The sequence below is a fragment of the Chiloscyllium plagiosum genome, unplaced genomic scaffold (assembly GCF_037043375.1).
Source record: "Chiloscyllium plagiosum isolate Xiang-an unplaced genomic scaffold, Cpla_swu_hap1 HiC_scaffold_22, whole genome shotgun sequence".
Lineage (NCBI taxonomy): Eukaryota > Metazoa > Chordata > Chondrichthyes > Orectolobiformes > Hemiscylliidae > Chiloscyllium > Chiloscyllium plagiosum.
This window is the reverse complement of record NW_028270160.1, coordinates 59,754,197-59,768,939: the sequence shown is the minus strand read 5'-3', so window position 1 is coordinate 59,768,939 and position 14,743 is coordinate 59,754,197.

Sequence of the window (14,743 nt, the reverse complement as noted above, 5' to 3'; positions counted from 1 at the left end):
TGCCCCTATCTATGTCCCTCTCTATGTCCCTCTCTATGTCCCTCTCTATGTCCCTCTCTGTGCTCCTATCTATGCCCCTATCTATGCCCCTATCTATGCCCCTATCTATGCCCCTATCTATGCTCCTATCTATGCCCCTATCTATGCCCCTATCTATGTCCCTCTCTATGCCCCTATCTATGCTCCTATCTATGCCCTATCTATTCCCCTATCTATGCCCCTATCTATGTCCCTCTCTATACCCCTATCTATGCACCTATCTATGCCCCTATCTATGCCCCTATCTATGCCCCTATCTGTGTCCCTATCGATGTCCCACTCCATGCTCCAATCTATGCCCCTATCTGTGCCCCATCTGTGCTCCTATCTATGCCCCTTTCTATACTCCTATCTATACCCCTATCTATACCCCTATCTATGCCCCTATCTATGTCCCTCTCTATGTCCCTCTCTATGCCCCTATCTATGCCCTTATCTATGCCCCTATCTATGCTCCTATCTATGCTCCTATCTATGTCCCTCTCTATACCCCCTATCTATGTCCCTCTCTATGCTCCTATCTATGCCCCTATCTATGCCCCATCTATGCTCCTATCTATGCTCCTATCTATGTCCCTCTCTATGCCCCTATCTATGTCCCTCTCTATGCTCCTATCTATGTCCCTCTCTATGCCCCATCAATGCTCCTATCTATGCCCCTATCTATGCCCCTATCTATGTTCCTATCTATGCCCCTATCTGTGTCCCTCTCTATGCCCCTATCTATGCCCCTATCTATGTCCCTCTCTATGCTCCTATCTATGCCTCTATCTATGTTCCTATCTATGCTCCTATCTGTGTCCCTCTCTATGCCCCTATCTATGCCCCTATCTATGTCCCTCTCTAAGCTCCTATCTATGCCCCTATCTATGCCCCGTCTATGCTCCTATTTATGCCCCTATCTATGCCCATATCTATGCCCCTATCTATGCCCCTATCTATGCCACTATCTATGCCACTATATATGCTCCTATCTATGCCCCTATCTATGCCCCTATCTATGTCCCTCTCTATGTCCCTCCCTATGTCCCTCCCTATGCTCCTATCTATGCCCCTATCTATTCCCCTATCTATGTTCCTATCTATGTCCCTCTCTATGTCCCTCTCTATGCCCCTATCTATGCTCTTATCTATGCCATTATCTATGCCCCTATCTATGCCCCTATCTATGCCCTTATCTATGTCGCTCTCTATGCCCCTATCTATGCCCCAATCTATGTCCCTCTCTATGCCCCTATCTATGCTCCTATCTATGCTCCTATCTATGCCCATATCTATGCCCCTATCTATGCCCATATCTATGCCCCTATCTATGTCCCTCTCTATGTCCCTCTCTATGCCCCTCTCTATGTCCCTCTCTATGCCCCTCTCTATGCCCCTATCTATGCCCCTATCTATGCCCCTATCTATGCTCCTATCTATGTCCCTATCTATGACCCTATCTATGCCCCTATCTATGCCCCTATCTATGCCCATATCTATGTCGCTCTCTATGCCCCTATCTATGCCCCAATCTATGTCCCTCTCTATGCCCCTATCTATGCTCCTATCTATGCTCCTATCTATGCCCATATCTATGCCCCTATCTATGCCCATATCTATGCCCCTATCTATGTCCCTCTCTATGTCCCTCTCTATGCCCCTCTCTATGTCCCTCTCTATGCCCCTCTCTATGCCCCTATCTATGCCCCTATCTATGCCCCTATCTATGCTCCTATCTATGTCCCTATCTATGACCCTATCTATGCCCCTATCTATGCCCCTATCTATGCCCTTATCTATGTCGCTCTTTATGCCCCTATCTATGCCCCAATCTATGTCCCTCTCTATGCCCCTATCTATGCTCCTATCTATGCTCCTATCTATGCCCATATCTATGCCCCTATCTATGCCCATATCTATGCCCCTATCTATGTCCCTCTCTATGTCCCTCTCTATGCCCCTCTCTATGTCCCTCTCTATGCCCCTCTCTATGCCCCTATCTATGCCCCTATCTATGCCCCTATCTATGCTCCTATCTATGTCCCTATCTATGACCCTATCTATGCCCCTATCTATGCCCCTATCTATGCCCCTATCTATGCCCCTATCTATGCTCCTATCTATGCCCCTATCTCTGCTCCTATCTATGCCCGTATCTATGCCCCTATCTATGTTCCTATCTATGCCCCTATCTATGCTCCATCGATGCTCCTATCTATGTCTCTCTGTATGCTCGTATCTATACCCCTACCTATGTCCCTCTCTATGCCCCTATCTATGCCCCTATCTATGCCCCTATCTATGCCCCTATCTATGCTCCTATCTATACCCCTATAGAAGAATACAGCGCAGTACAGGCCCTTTGGCCCTCGATGTTGCGCCGATCCAAGCCCACCTAACCTATACTAACCCACTATCCTCCATATACCTATCCAATGCCCGCTTAAATGCCCATAAAGAGGGAGATTCCACCACTGCTACTGGCAGGGCATTCCATGAACTTACGACTCGCTGAGTGAAGAACCTACCCCTAACTTCAGTCCTATATCTACCCCCCCTTAATTTAAAGCTATGCCCCCTTGTAATACCCGACTCCATACGCGGGAAAAGGTTCACACTGTCAACCCTATCTAACCCCCTAATCATCTTGTACACCTCAATCAAGTCACCCCTAAACCTTCTTTTCTCCAATGAAAACAACCCCAAGTGTCTCAGTCTTTCCTCATACGATCTTCCTTCCATACCAGGCAACATCCTGGTAAACCTCCTCTGCACCCGTTCCAGTGCCTCCACATCCTTCCTATAGTATGGCGACCAAAACTGCACACAATATTCCAGATGCGGCCGCACCAGAGTCTTATACAACTGCATCATGACCTCAGGACTCCGGAACTCAATTCCTCTACCAATAAAAGCCAGTACGCCATATGCCTTCCTCACCGCACTATTTACCTGGGTGGCAACTTTCAGAGATCTGTGTACATGGACACCAAGATCCCTCTGCTCATCCACACTACCAAGTATCCGACCATTAGCCCAGTACCCCATCTTTTTATTATTCTTCCCAAAGTGAATCACCTCACACTTAGCTACATTGAATTCCATTTGCCACCTTTCTGCCCAGCTCTGCAGCTTCTCGATATCCTGCTGTAACCTGCCACATCCTTCCTCACTGTCAACAACTCCTCCAACTTTCGTATCATCCGCAAACTTGCTCACCCAACCTTCTAACCCCTCTTCCAGGTCATTTATAAAAATGACAAACAGCAATGGTCCCAAAACAGATCCTTGCGGAACACCGCTAGTGACGGCACTCCATGAAGAAACTCTGCCATCAACTACTACCCTCTGTCTTCTTCCATCCAGCCAATTCCTAATCCAAACCTCCAACTCACCCTCAATGCCATATCTCCGTATTTTCTGCAGTAGCCTACCATGGGGAACCTTATCAAACGCCTTACGAAAATCCATATATACACATCTACCGCTTTCCCCTCATCAACCTCCTTCGTCACCTTTTCAAAGAATTCAATAAGGTTTGTGAGGCACGACCTGCCCTTCACAAAACCATGCTGACTATCCTTGATCACATTATTCCTATCCAGATGTGCATAAATCCTATCCCTTACAATTCTCTCTAAGACTTTGCCCACAACAGAAGTGAGACTCACCGGCCTATAGTTACTAGGGTTATCCCTACTCCCCTTTTTGAACAAGGGAACCACATTTGCTATCCTCCAGTCTTCTGGCACTACTCCTGTAGACAAAGAGGACATAAAAATCAAGCCAATGGCTCTGCAATCTCCTCCCTTGCTTCCCAGAGAATCCTAGGATAAATGCCATCAGGCCCAGGGGACTTATCTATTTTCACCTTTTCCAGGATTTCCAACACCTCTTCTCTACATACCTCAAAGCCATCCATTCTACTTTTTTGTGACTCAGTATTCACATCGACGACAATGCCCTGTTCCTGAGTAAATACTGAAGAAAAGTATTCATTCAGTGTCTCCCCAATCTCTTCCGCCTCCACACGCAACTTCCCACTACTATCCTTGACTGGACCTATTCCTACCCTAGTCATTCTTTTATTCCTAACATACCTATAGAATGCCTTGGGGTTTTCCCTAATCCTACCGACTAAGGACCTTTCATGTCCCCTCCTTGCTGCTCTTAGCTCTCTCTTCAGGTCCTTCCTGGCTACCCTATAACTCTCAATCGCCCCAATTGAACCTTCACGTCTCATCTTGAGATAGGCCGCCCTCTTCCATTTAACAAGGGATTCCAATTCCTTATTAAACCACGGCTCCCTCGCACGACCCTTTCCTCCCTGCCTGACAGGTACATAATTATCAAGGACACTCAATAGTTGCTCCTTGAACAAGCTCCACATATCATTTACACTCTTGCCTTGGAGTCTACTTTTCCAAGCCACACATCCTAAGTCATGCCTCACCGCATCATAATTTCCCTGACCCCAGCTATAACTCTTGCCCTGTAGTACACACTTATCCCTCTCCATCACGAGAGTAAAAATCACCGAATTATGGTCACTATCCCCAAAGTGCTCACCTACCTCTAATTCTAACACCTGGCCTGGTTCGTTACCCAGAACCAAATCCAGTATGGCCTCACCTCTTGTTGGCCTGTCTACATATTGTGTCAGGAAACTCTCCTGCACACATTGAACAAACACTGACCCATCTAACGAACTTGAGCTATAGCTTTCCCAATCAATATCAGGAAAGTTAAAGTCCCCCATAACAACTTCCTTATTACTGTCACTCATCTCCTGAATCACCTTCCCTATCCTTTCTTCAATGATTCTAGGACTATTAGGAGGCCTGTAAAAGACTCCTAACAAGGTGACCTCACCTTTCCTATTCCTAACCTCAGCCCAAACTACCTCAGATGGCAAGTCCTCATCCATCGTCCTTTCCACCACTGTAATACTATCTTTGACAAGCAATGCCACACCTCCCCCTCTTTTACCCCCACCTCTGACCCTACTAAAACATTTAAATCCTGGAACCTGCAACAGCCAATCCTGTCCCTGTTCTAGCCATGTCTCCGTAATAGCCACAACATCGAAGTCCCAGGTACCAACCCACGCTGCAAGTTCACCTACCTTATTTCGTATACTTCTTGCATTGAAGTATACACACTTCAAGCCACTTTCCTGTTTACAGGCACCCTCCTTTGAAATTGATGCCATGTTCCTAACCTCCCTACACTCCAGGCCCTGCACCCTGAAGCTACAATCTGGGTTCCCATGCCCCTCCCTACACTCCAGGTCCTGCACCCTAAAGCTACAGTCTGGATTCCCATGCCCCTGCAGAGTTAGTTTAAAACCCCCCCAAGAGCACTAGCAAACCTCCCCCCAAGGATACTGGTGCCCCTCAGGTTCAGGTGTAGACCATCCTGTTTATAGAGGTCCCACCGTCCCCAGAAAGAACCCCAGTTATCCAAATACCGGAATCCCTCCCTCCTGCACCATCCCTGTAGCCACGCATTTAAGTGTTCTCTTTCCCTATTCCTCGAATCTCTATCACGTGGCACGGGTAACAAACCAGAGACAACAACTCTGTTCGTTCTAACTCTGAGCTTCCAACCTAGCTCCCTGAAAGCCTGTCTAACAACCTCGGCACTCCTCCTACCTATGTCGTTGGTGCCAATATGGACCACGACTTCGGGCTGCTCCCCCTCCCCCTCCAGGACCCGGAAAACACGATCAGAGACATCACGTACCCTTGCACCTGGGAGGCAACATACCAAACGTGAGTCTCTCTCGTTCCCACAAAACCGCCTATTTGTGCCCCTAACTATCGAGTCCCCAATTACTACTGCTCTGCTCTTCTTCACCCTTCCCTTCTGAGTAACGGGGACAGGCTCCGTGCCAGAGACCTGAGCCCCGTTACTTACCCCTGGTAAGTCATCCCCCCCACAAGTATCCAAAACGGTATACTTGTTCTTGAGGGGAACGGCCGCAGGGGGTCCCTGCACTGGCTGCTTCCTCCCAGTCCCCCTCACTGTCACCAATCTATCTGCCATCTTTGGAGTTACTACTTCCCTATAACTCTGATCTATGACCCCCTCTGCCTCCCGAATGATCCGAAGTTCATCCAACTCCAGCTCCAGTTCCCTAACACGGTCTTGGAGGAGCTGGAGATGGGTGCACTTCCTGCAAGTGTAATCGGCAGGGACGTCGATGGCATCCCTCACCTCATACATGTTGCAGGAGGAACATTGCACTGCCTTCACTGCCATCCCTATAAAACTAACATTTATTTTTTAAAAAACTGGGTCTAAAGAATACAACAAGCAAAATTCAGCACTTACCTACTTACCAAAACAGGTGTTATTATTAGGTTAGAGGAGGAGGGCGGGTGGGAGGGCTACAAAGTGGAGTGAGGGGGTACAAAGGGGAGTGAGGGTGTACAAAGGGGAGTGAGGGGGTAAAAAGGGAGTGAGGAGATACAAAGGGGAGTGAGGGGGTGCAAAAGGGAGTGTGTGGCTACAAAGAGGAGTGAGGTGCTATAAAGGGGAGTGAGGGGCTACAAAGGGGAGTGAGGAACTATAAAGGGGAGTGAGGGGCTGCAAAGGGAAGTCAGGGCTACAAAGTGGAGTGAGGGGGTACAAAGGGGAGTGAGGGGCTACAAAGGTGAGTGAGGAGCTACAAAGGGGTGTGAGGGACGACATAGGGGAGTGAGGGGGTGAAAAGGGAATGAGCGGGTAAAAAGGGGAATGAGGAGCTACAAAGGGGAGTGAGGGGGTACAAAGGGGAGTGAGGGGGTACAAAGAAGAATGAGAAGCTATAAAGTGGAGTAGGGGCTGCAAAGGGGAATGAGGGGCTACAAAGGGGAGTGAGGGACTACAAACGGGAGTGAAGGGCTGCAAAGGGAAGTCAGAGCTACAAAGGGGAGTGAGTGGGTACAAAGGGGTGTGAGGGGCTACAAAGGGGAATGAGGAGCTACAAAGGGGAGTGAGGGGCTACAAAGGGGAGTGAGGGGCTACAAAGGGGAGTGAGAGGGTAGAAAGGGGAGTGAGGGGCTATAAAGGGGAGTTAGGAGCTACTAAGGGCAGTGAGGGGATACAAAGGGGAGTGCGGGAGTAAAAAGGGGAGTGAGGAGCTACAAAGGGGAGTGAATGAGCTACAAAGGGGAATGAGGCGCTACAAAGAGGAATGAGGGAGCAAAAAGGGGAGTGAGGAGCTACAAATGGGAGTGAGGAGCTACAAAGGGAGTGAATGGGCTACAAAGGGGAGTGAGGGGGTACAAAGGGGAATGAGGGGGTACAAAGGGGGGAGAGGGAGTAAAAAGGGGAGTGCGGAGCTACAAAGGGGATTGATGGAGTGAAAAGCGGAGTGAGGAGCTACAAAGGGGAGTGAATGGGCTACAAAGGGGAGTGAGGGGTTACAAAGGGGAGTGAGGAGATACAAAGGGGAGTGAGGGGCGACAAAGGGGAGTGAGGGGGTAAAAAGGTGAGTGAGGAGCTACAAAGGGGAGTGAGGGACGACAAAGGGGAGTGTGGGACTACAAAGAGGAGTGAGGGGGTAAAAAGGGGAGTGAGGGGCTACATAGGGGATTGAGGGGGTACAAAGGGGAGTGAGGAGCTACAAAGGGGAATGAGGGAGTAAAAAGGGGAGTGAGGAGCTACAAATGGGAGTGAGGAGCTACAAAGGGGAGTGAGGGAATAAAAAGGGGAGTGAGCAGCTACAGATGGAGTGAATGGGCTACAAAGGGGAGTGAGGGGCTACAAAGGGGAGTGAGAGGGTACAAAGGGGAATGAGGGAGTACAAAGGGGAGTGAGGGTCTACAAAGGGGAATGAGGGAGTACAAAGGGGAGTGAGGGTCTACAAAGGGGAATGAGGGAGTAAAAAGGGGAGTGAGGAGCTACAAAGTGGAGTGAGGGGCTACAAAGGGGAGTGAGGGGGTACAAAGGAGAATGAGGGGGTACAAAGGGGAGTGAGTGGGTAAAAAGGGGAGTGAGGAGCTACAAAGGGAAGTGAGGAGATAGAAAGGGGAGTGAGGGGCTACAAAGGGGTGTGAGGAGATACAAAGGGGAGTGAGGGGCTACAAATTGGAGTGGGGGTGTACAAAGGTGTTAGAAACGAAAATCGCTTCTCAATAATCGCTCTTGACAAATTCAGGAAAACAAAGTTTTATTAACAAGTCAAGTCTGCAGAGTCGGGCACCCTTAAAGAAAAGGCGCCCTGAGGCTTACAAAGTCTCCATTATTTATAAGACAAGTCCCTCCTCTCCTTGGCTCCAACAAGCCATGAGGTTCACATTCTTAAAAACATCATTATTTTTATCACAAAGTGTGCAACAAAAGGCTCCAGAGTCTCCAAAGTTTGTTGTTTTTCTCACCCTGTAGTCTTATCAGTCAAAAGCTTTAATCTTGAAACAGATGTCTCAAGTCGTACTCCCATCCTGGAGTCTTATCAGCGAAGGACTCATCCTTCTCTGCTGTGTGAATGGCTTCATTAATCAAGAGCCTGCTTGCTTTTACTATAGCTCACAAATTGTCAGCATTCTGCACAATTTAAACTACTCTACTTTTGAGTATATAAAATGGTTGTTAGAAAAGAAACAAAGGTTTTGTCTTTTATTATAGATCAGTCTGTGGTCCAGGCACATCTTAAAGTTTAAACCGAAATTACCTCTTACAAAGGGAAATGAGGGGGTACAAAGGGGAGTGAGAGGGTACAAAGGGGAATGGGGGGTAAAAAGGGGAGTGAGGAGCTACAAAGGGGAATGAGGGAGTAAAAAGGGGAGTGAGGAGCTACAAAGTGGAGTGAGGGGCTACAAAGGGGAGTGAGGGGCACAAAGGGGAATGAGGGGGTACAAAGGGGAGTGAGGGGGTAAAAACGGGAATGAGGGGGTACAAAGGGGAGTGAGGAGGTAAAAGGGGTGTGCGGAGATACAAAGGGGAGTGAGGAGATAGAAAGGGGAGTGAGGGGCTACAAAGGGGAGTGAGGGACTACAAAGGGGAATGAGGGGGTACAAAGGGGAGTGAGGGGGTACAAAGGGGAGTGAGGATGTACAAAAGGGAGTGAGGAGGTACAAACGGGAGTGAGGGGGTAAAAAGGGGAATGAGCGGCTACAAAGGGGAGTGAGGGACGACAAAGGGGAGTAAGGGACTACATAGGGGAATGAGGGACTACATAGTGGAGTGAGGGGGTAAAAGGGGGACTGAGGGGCTACAACGAGGAGTGAGGGGCTACAAAGAGAGTGAGGGGCTACAAAGGGGAGTGAGGGGGTAAAAAGGGGAGTGAGGGACTACAAAGGGGAATGAGGGGGTACAAAGGGGAGTGAGGGGCTACAAAGGGGAGTGAGGAGATAGAAAGGGGAATGAGGGGGTACAAAGGAGAGTGAGGGACTACAAAGTGGAGTGAGGGGCTACAAAGGGGAGTGAGGGGCTACTAAGGGGAGTGAGGAGCTACACAGGGGAATAAGGGGCTACAAAGAGGAATGAGGGAGTAAAAAGGGGAGTAAGGAGCTACAAATGGGAGTGAGGAGCTACAAAGGGGAGTGAATGGGCTACAAAGGGGAGTGAGGGGGTACAAAGGTGAGTGAATGGGCTACAAAGGGGAGTGAGGGGGTACAAAGGGGAATGAGGGGGTACAAAGGGGAGTGAGGAGCTACAAATGGGAGTGAGGGAGTGAAAAGCGGAGTGAGGAGCTACAAAGGGGAGTGAATGGGCTACAAAGGGGAGTGAGGGGCTACAAAGGGGAGTGAGGGGCTACAAAGGGGAGTGAGGGGCTACAAAGGGGAGTGAGGAGATACAAAGGGGAGTGAGGGGCTACAAAGGGGAGTGAGGGGGTAAAAAGGTGAGTGAGGAGCTACAAATGGGAGTGAGGAGCTACAAAGGGGAGTGAATGGGCTACAAAGGGGAGTGAGGGGCACCAAAGAGGAGTGAGGGGCTACAAAGGGGATTGAGGGGGTAAAAAGGTGAGTGAGGAGCTACAAAGGGGAGTGAGGGGCGGCAAAGGGGAGTGAGGAGATAGGAAAGGGAGTGAGGGACTACAAAGGGGAGTGAGGGTGTACAAAGGGGAGTGTGGGACTACAAAGAGTGAGGGGGTAAAAGGGGGACTGAGGGGCTACAACGAGGAGTGAGGGGCTACAAAGAGAGTGAGGGGCTACAAAGGGGAGTGAGGGGGTAAAAAGGGGAGTGAGGGACTACAAAGGGGAATGAGGGGGTAAAAAGGGGAGTGAGGGGCTACAAAGGGGATTGAGAGGGTACAAAGGGGAGTGAGGAGCTACAAAGGGGAATGAGGCGCTACAAAGGGGAATGAGGGAGTAAAAAGGGGAGTGAGGAGCTACAAATGGGAGTGAGGAGCTACAAAGGGGAGTGAGGGAGTAAAAAGGGGAGTGAGGAGCTACAAATGGGAGTGAGGAGCTACAAAGGGGAGTGAGGGAGTAAAAAGGGGAGTGAGCAGCTACAAATGGAGTGAATGGGCTAGAAAGGGGAGTGAGGGGGTACAAAGGGGAATGAGGGAGTAAAAAGGGGAGTGAAGAGATACAAAGGGGAGTGAGGGGCTACAAAGGGGAGTGAGGGGCTACAAAGAAGAATGAGAAGCTATAAAGTGGAGTAGGGGCTGCAAAGAGGAATGAGGGGCTACAAAGGGGAGTGAGGGACTACAAACAGGAGTGAGGGGGTACAAAGGGGAGTGAGGGATGACATAGGGGAGTGAGGGGTAAAAAGGGGAGTGAGGGGTACAATGGGGAGTGAGGGGGTGAAAGGGGAATGAGGGGGTAAAAAGGGGAGTGAGGAGCTACAAAGGGGAGTGAGGGATTACAAAGGGGAGTGAGGGGTTACAAAGGGGAGTGTGGGGATAAAAAGGGGAGTGAGGGGGTACAAAAGGGAGTGAGGGGGTACAAAGGGGAATGAGGGGGTACAAAGGGGATTGAGGAGCTACAAAGGGGAATGAGGAGCTACAAAGGGGAGTGCGGGACTACAAAGAGGAGTGAGGGGGTAAAAAGGGGAGTGTGGGGCTACAAAGAGGAGTGAGGGGGTAAAAAGGGGAGTGAGGGGCTACAAAGGGGAGTGAGGAGCTACAAAGGGGAGTGCGGGACTACAAAGAGGAGTGAGGGGGTAAAAAGGGGAGTGTGGGGCTACAAAGAGGAGTGAGGGGGTAAAAAGGGGAGTGAGGGGCTACAAAGGGGAGTGAGGAGCTACAAAGGGGAGTGCGGGACTACAAAGAGGAGTGAGGGGGTAAAAAGGGGAGTGTGGGGCTACAAAGAGGAGTGAGGGGGTAAAAAGGGGAGTGAGGGGCTACAAAGAAGAATGAGAAGCTATAAAGTGGAGTAGGGGCTGCAAAGGGGAATGAGGGGCTACAAAGGGGAGTGAGGGACTACAAACAGGAGTGAGGGGGTACAAAGGGGAGTGAGGGATGACATAGGGGAGTGAGGGGTAAAAAGGGGAGTGAGGGGTACAATGGGGAGTGAGGGGGTGAAAGGGGAATGAGCGGGTAAAAAGGGGAGTGAGGAGCTACAAAGGGGAGTGAGGGGTTACAAAGGGGAGTGAGGGGTTACAAAGGGGAGTGTGGGGATAAAAAGGGGAGTGAGGGGGTACAAAAGGGAGTGAGGGGGTACAAAGGGGAATGAGGGGGTACAAAGGGGATTGAGGAGCTACAAAGGGGAGTGCGGGACTACAAAGAGGAGTGAGGGGGTAAAAAGGGGAGTGTGGGGCTACAAAGAGGAGTGAGGGGGTAAAAAGGGGAGTGAGGGGCTACAAAGGGGAGTGAGGGGGTATAAAGTGGAGTGAGGGGGTAAAAAATGGAGTGAGGGGGCACAAAGGGGAGTGAGGGGATAAAAAGGGGAGTGAGGAGCTACAACGGGGAGTGAGGAGGTACAAAGTGGAGTGAGGAGATAGAAAAGGGAGTGAGGGGCTACAAAGTGGAGTGGCGGAATACAAAGAGGAGTGAGGGGGTAAAAAGGGGAGTGAGGGGTTACAAAGGGGAGTGAGGGGTACAAAGGGGAGTGAGGGGGTAAAAAGGGGAGTGAGGGGCTACAAAGGGGAGTGAGGAGCTACAAAGGGGAGTGAGGAGCTACAAAGGGGAGTGAGGGGCTACAAAGGGAAACGAGGGGGTACAAAGGAGAGTGAGGGGCTACAAAATGGGAAGATGATCTGTGTATGATTGCTGTGAGTCTGTAAACTTGCAGGAAGTTCTGCAACGGTTGGGAAGAGCATGTGTCTGAAAATGGGAGACATGGTCTAAAAAAGGAGAGAGCAATTTTAAACATTTCAGTATATACTATGTGCTACGTTTAAACACAGTGACTGTATTATCATAGAATCCCCACATTATGGAAGCTGGCTATTCGGACAATCAAGTCCACACTGACTCTCTGAAGAGCATCCAACCCCAACACCCTATCCCTGTAACCCTGCATTTTCCATGGCCTATCCACCTAAACTGCACATCTTTGGACTGTGGGAGGAAACCTGAGCACCTGGAGGAAACCCATGCAGACAGGGAGAGAACGTGCAAATTTCACACTGAGGCTGGAATTGAACCCGGGTCCCTGGCACTGTGAGGCAGCAGTACTAACCACTGCCACCATATTAGATCTAAACTCTATTAGATATAAACTTGGAATTATCCAGCATTCACCTCACTCACCGATGGTAAATGTTTAAGGTGATGATGTTTTGTGCATTGAAGTGTGTCACTGTTTTTTTGACAAAAACTTTTTGTTGCTAGCTAATGCCTATTATCTGAAGCCAATTAAAAGATAGAAACATAGGAACATAGAAATGCACAAGGTAGCTACAATTGGAGGTCATCCAAACCCTCAAGCCTGTTCTGCTATTCATTATGATCACGGTTAATCATAGAGCTCAATGTCCGACTCCCCACACACTGCATCCCTTTACCAACCAGAGCTATATCTACCGCCTTCTTGAAAACATTCAATGTTTTGGACTCAACCACTGACTGTGGCAGAGAATTCCAAAGGCTCACCACTCTCTGGGTGAAGACATTTCTCCTCATTTCAGTCCTAAAACGGTTTACCCCTTAACCTTAAACTACAACCCAGCATCAGGAACATCCTTCCTGCATCTCACCTGTCTAGACCTGTTAGAAATCGATAGGTTTCTATGAGAACCTCCTTTGTCTTCTAAATTCCAGTAAAGACAATCCTAACCACCTTAGTCTCCACTCATACATCAGTCCTGCCATCAGTGTGATAAACCTTTGCTACACTCCCTCTGTAGCAAGAACGTCCTTCCTCAGATAAGATCAAAACTGCACACAACATTCTGAGTACGGTCTCACCAATGCCCTGTGTAACTGCAATAGAACATCCTTGTTGCCGTACTCAAATCCCCTTGCTATGAAGGCCAACATCCAGTTTGGTTTTACACTGCCTGCTGCACCTATGTGCTTGCTTATTTTGCTTACTTAAGGACACCTAGGTCTCTCTAAACATTCCCCTCCCTCATCAGTAGTATGATGGCTACGAAGTGAAAGCTGTTTTATTAAGTTGTGGCTTTAAGTTCAATGAAGAGTTGATAACTGAAGACAGTAATGAATTCTTCTAATTCTGCTTCCGTGTGAGTCTTAACCTCTTATGTATCAATATAAATAAAGAAGGTGTTATGTGATCACCTATTAAACGAGTTAGAAATAACAGGAAAGGAAGGACCCAAAAGCCAAAATGTCACCACCAAAAGTCAAAAAGCAGCTTTTGAGAAAGTCTCAAGAGGGGTGGGGGCGGGGGGAGGGGGGTAGGGGGTAGGACAAAACTATTTTGACCCTTGCCTCTCAAGGGTCTCTTCTCTCTTGGATCAGTTCCAACTTCTCCAATGTTCCCATGTAACTGGGGTTCCTCATCGCTGGAAGCATTCTCAACAAATCTCTCTCCACTCTCGTTCATACCTTCGTGTTCTTCCTCAGACTTACTGCCAAGATTCAAACAATACACTAGTTGTGGGATTCCAGAACTCTCACAGTGAGAGAGCTGTGGGGAAATCAACTCTACTTCAGGGTTTTCGAGTGTGAGAACTATCTGGAGTATGGTTTGAACCTGAACTGTTTGTACTCAAAAGCAGAAATATGACCATGAGCCAAAGAAAGATTGACAATGATTGCAATATGAAATTATTTGACTATGTGTATCATTCAAGGTATGTTACTTAGCTCTCTGTTTTCAATTGTTAAGCTCTTGAGTTTATAATTTGGAACAGATGAAGAGCTAAAAGTTAAGCAAGACCTGATATCAAATGCAAATACCGTGATATGCTTAAAACCTGTTGAAGTCTGTATAAATTAGCAATGAGCCAGTCACCAAATAGATCAGTTTCAGGTTAGAGGGAAAAGAATAAAAGGGAACCTGAGGGGCAACTTATTTACACAGAGGGTGGTGTGCATATGGAATGAGCTGCCAGTGGAAGTGGATGAGGCGGGTACATTAACAACATTTAAAAGGCATTTGGACAAATACATGGATAGGAAAGGATTAGAAGGATATGGGCCAAGTGCAGGGAAATGGGGTTAGCGTGGAGGGACATTTTGGTCAGCATGGACCAGTTGGGGCCAAAGGGCCTGTCTCCGTGCTGTAGGACTCTATGAGTCTATGACTCCCTCATAGGAAGAAATGTATATAAAGCTATCAAACTAGGAACATTCACCCTTCTATGCATCAGGTTCAGCAAGGTGGTAGGAGTCTGGGCGCTCAGTCAAAGTAATCGCAACATGTTTAGAATTTGTGTTGTT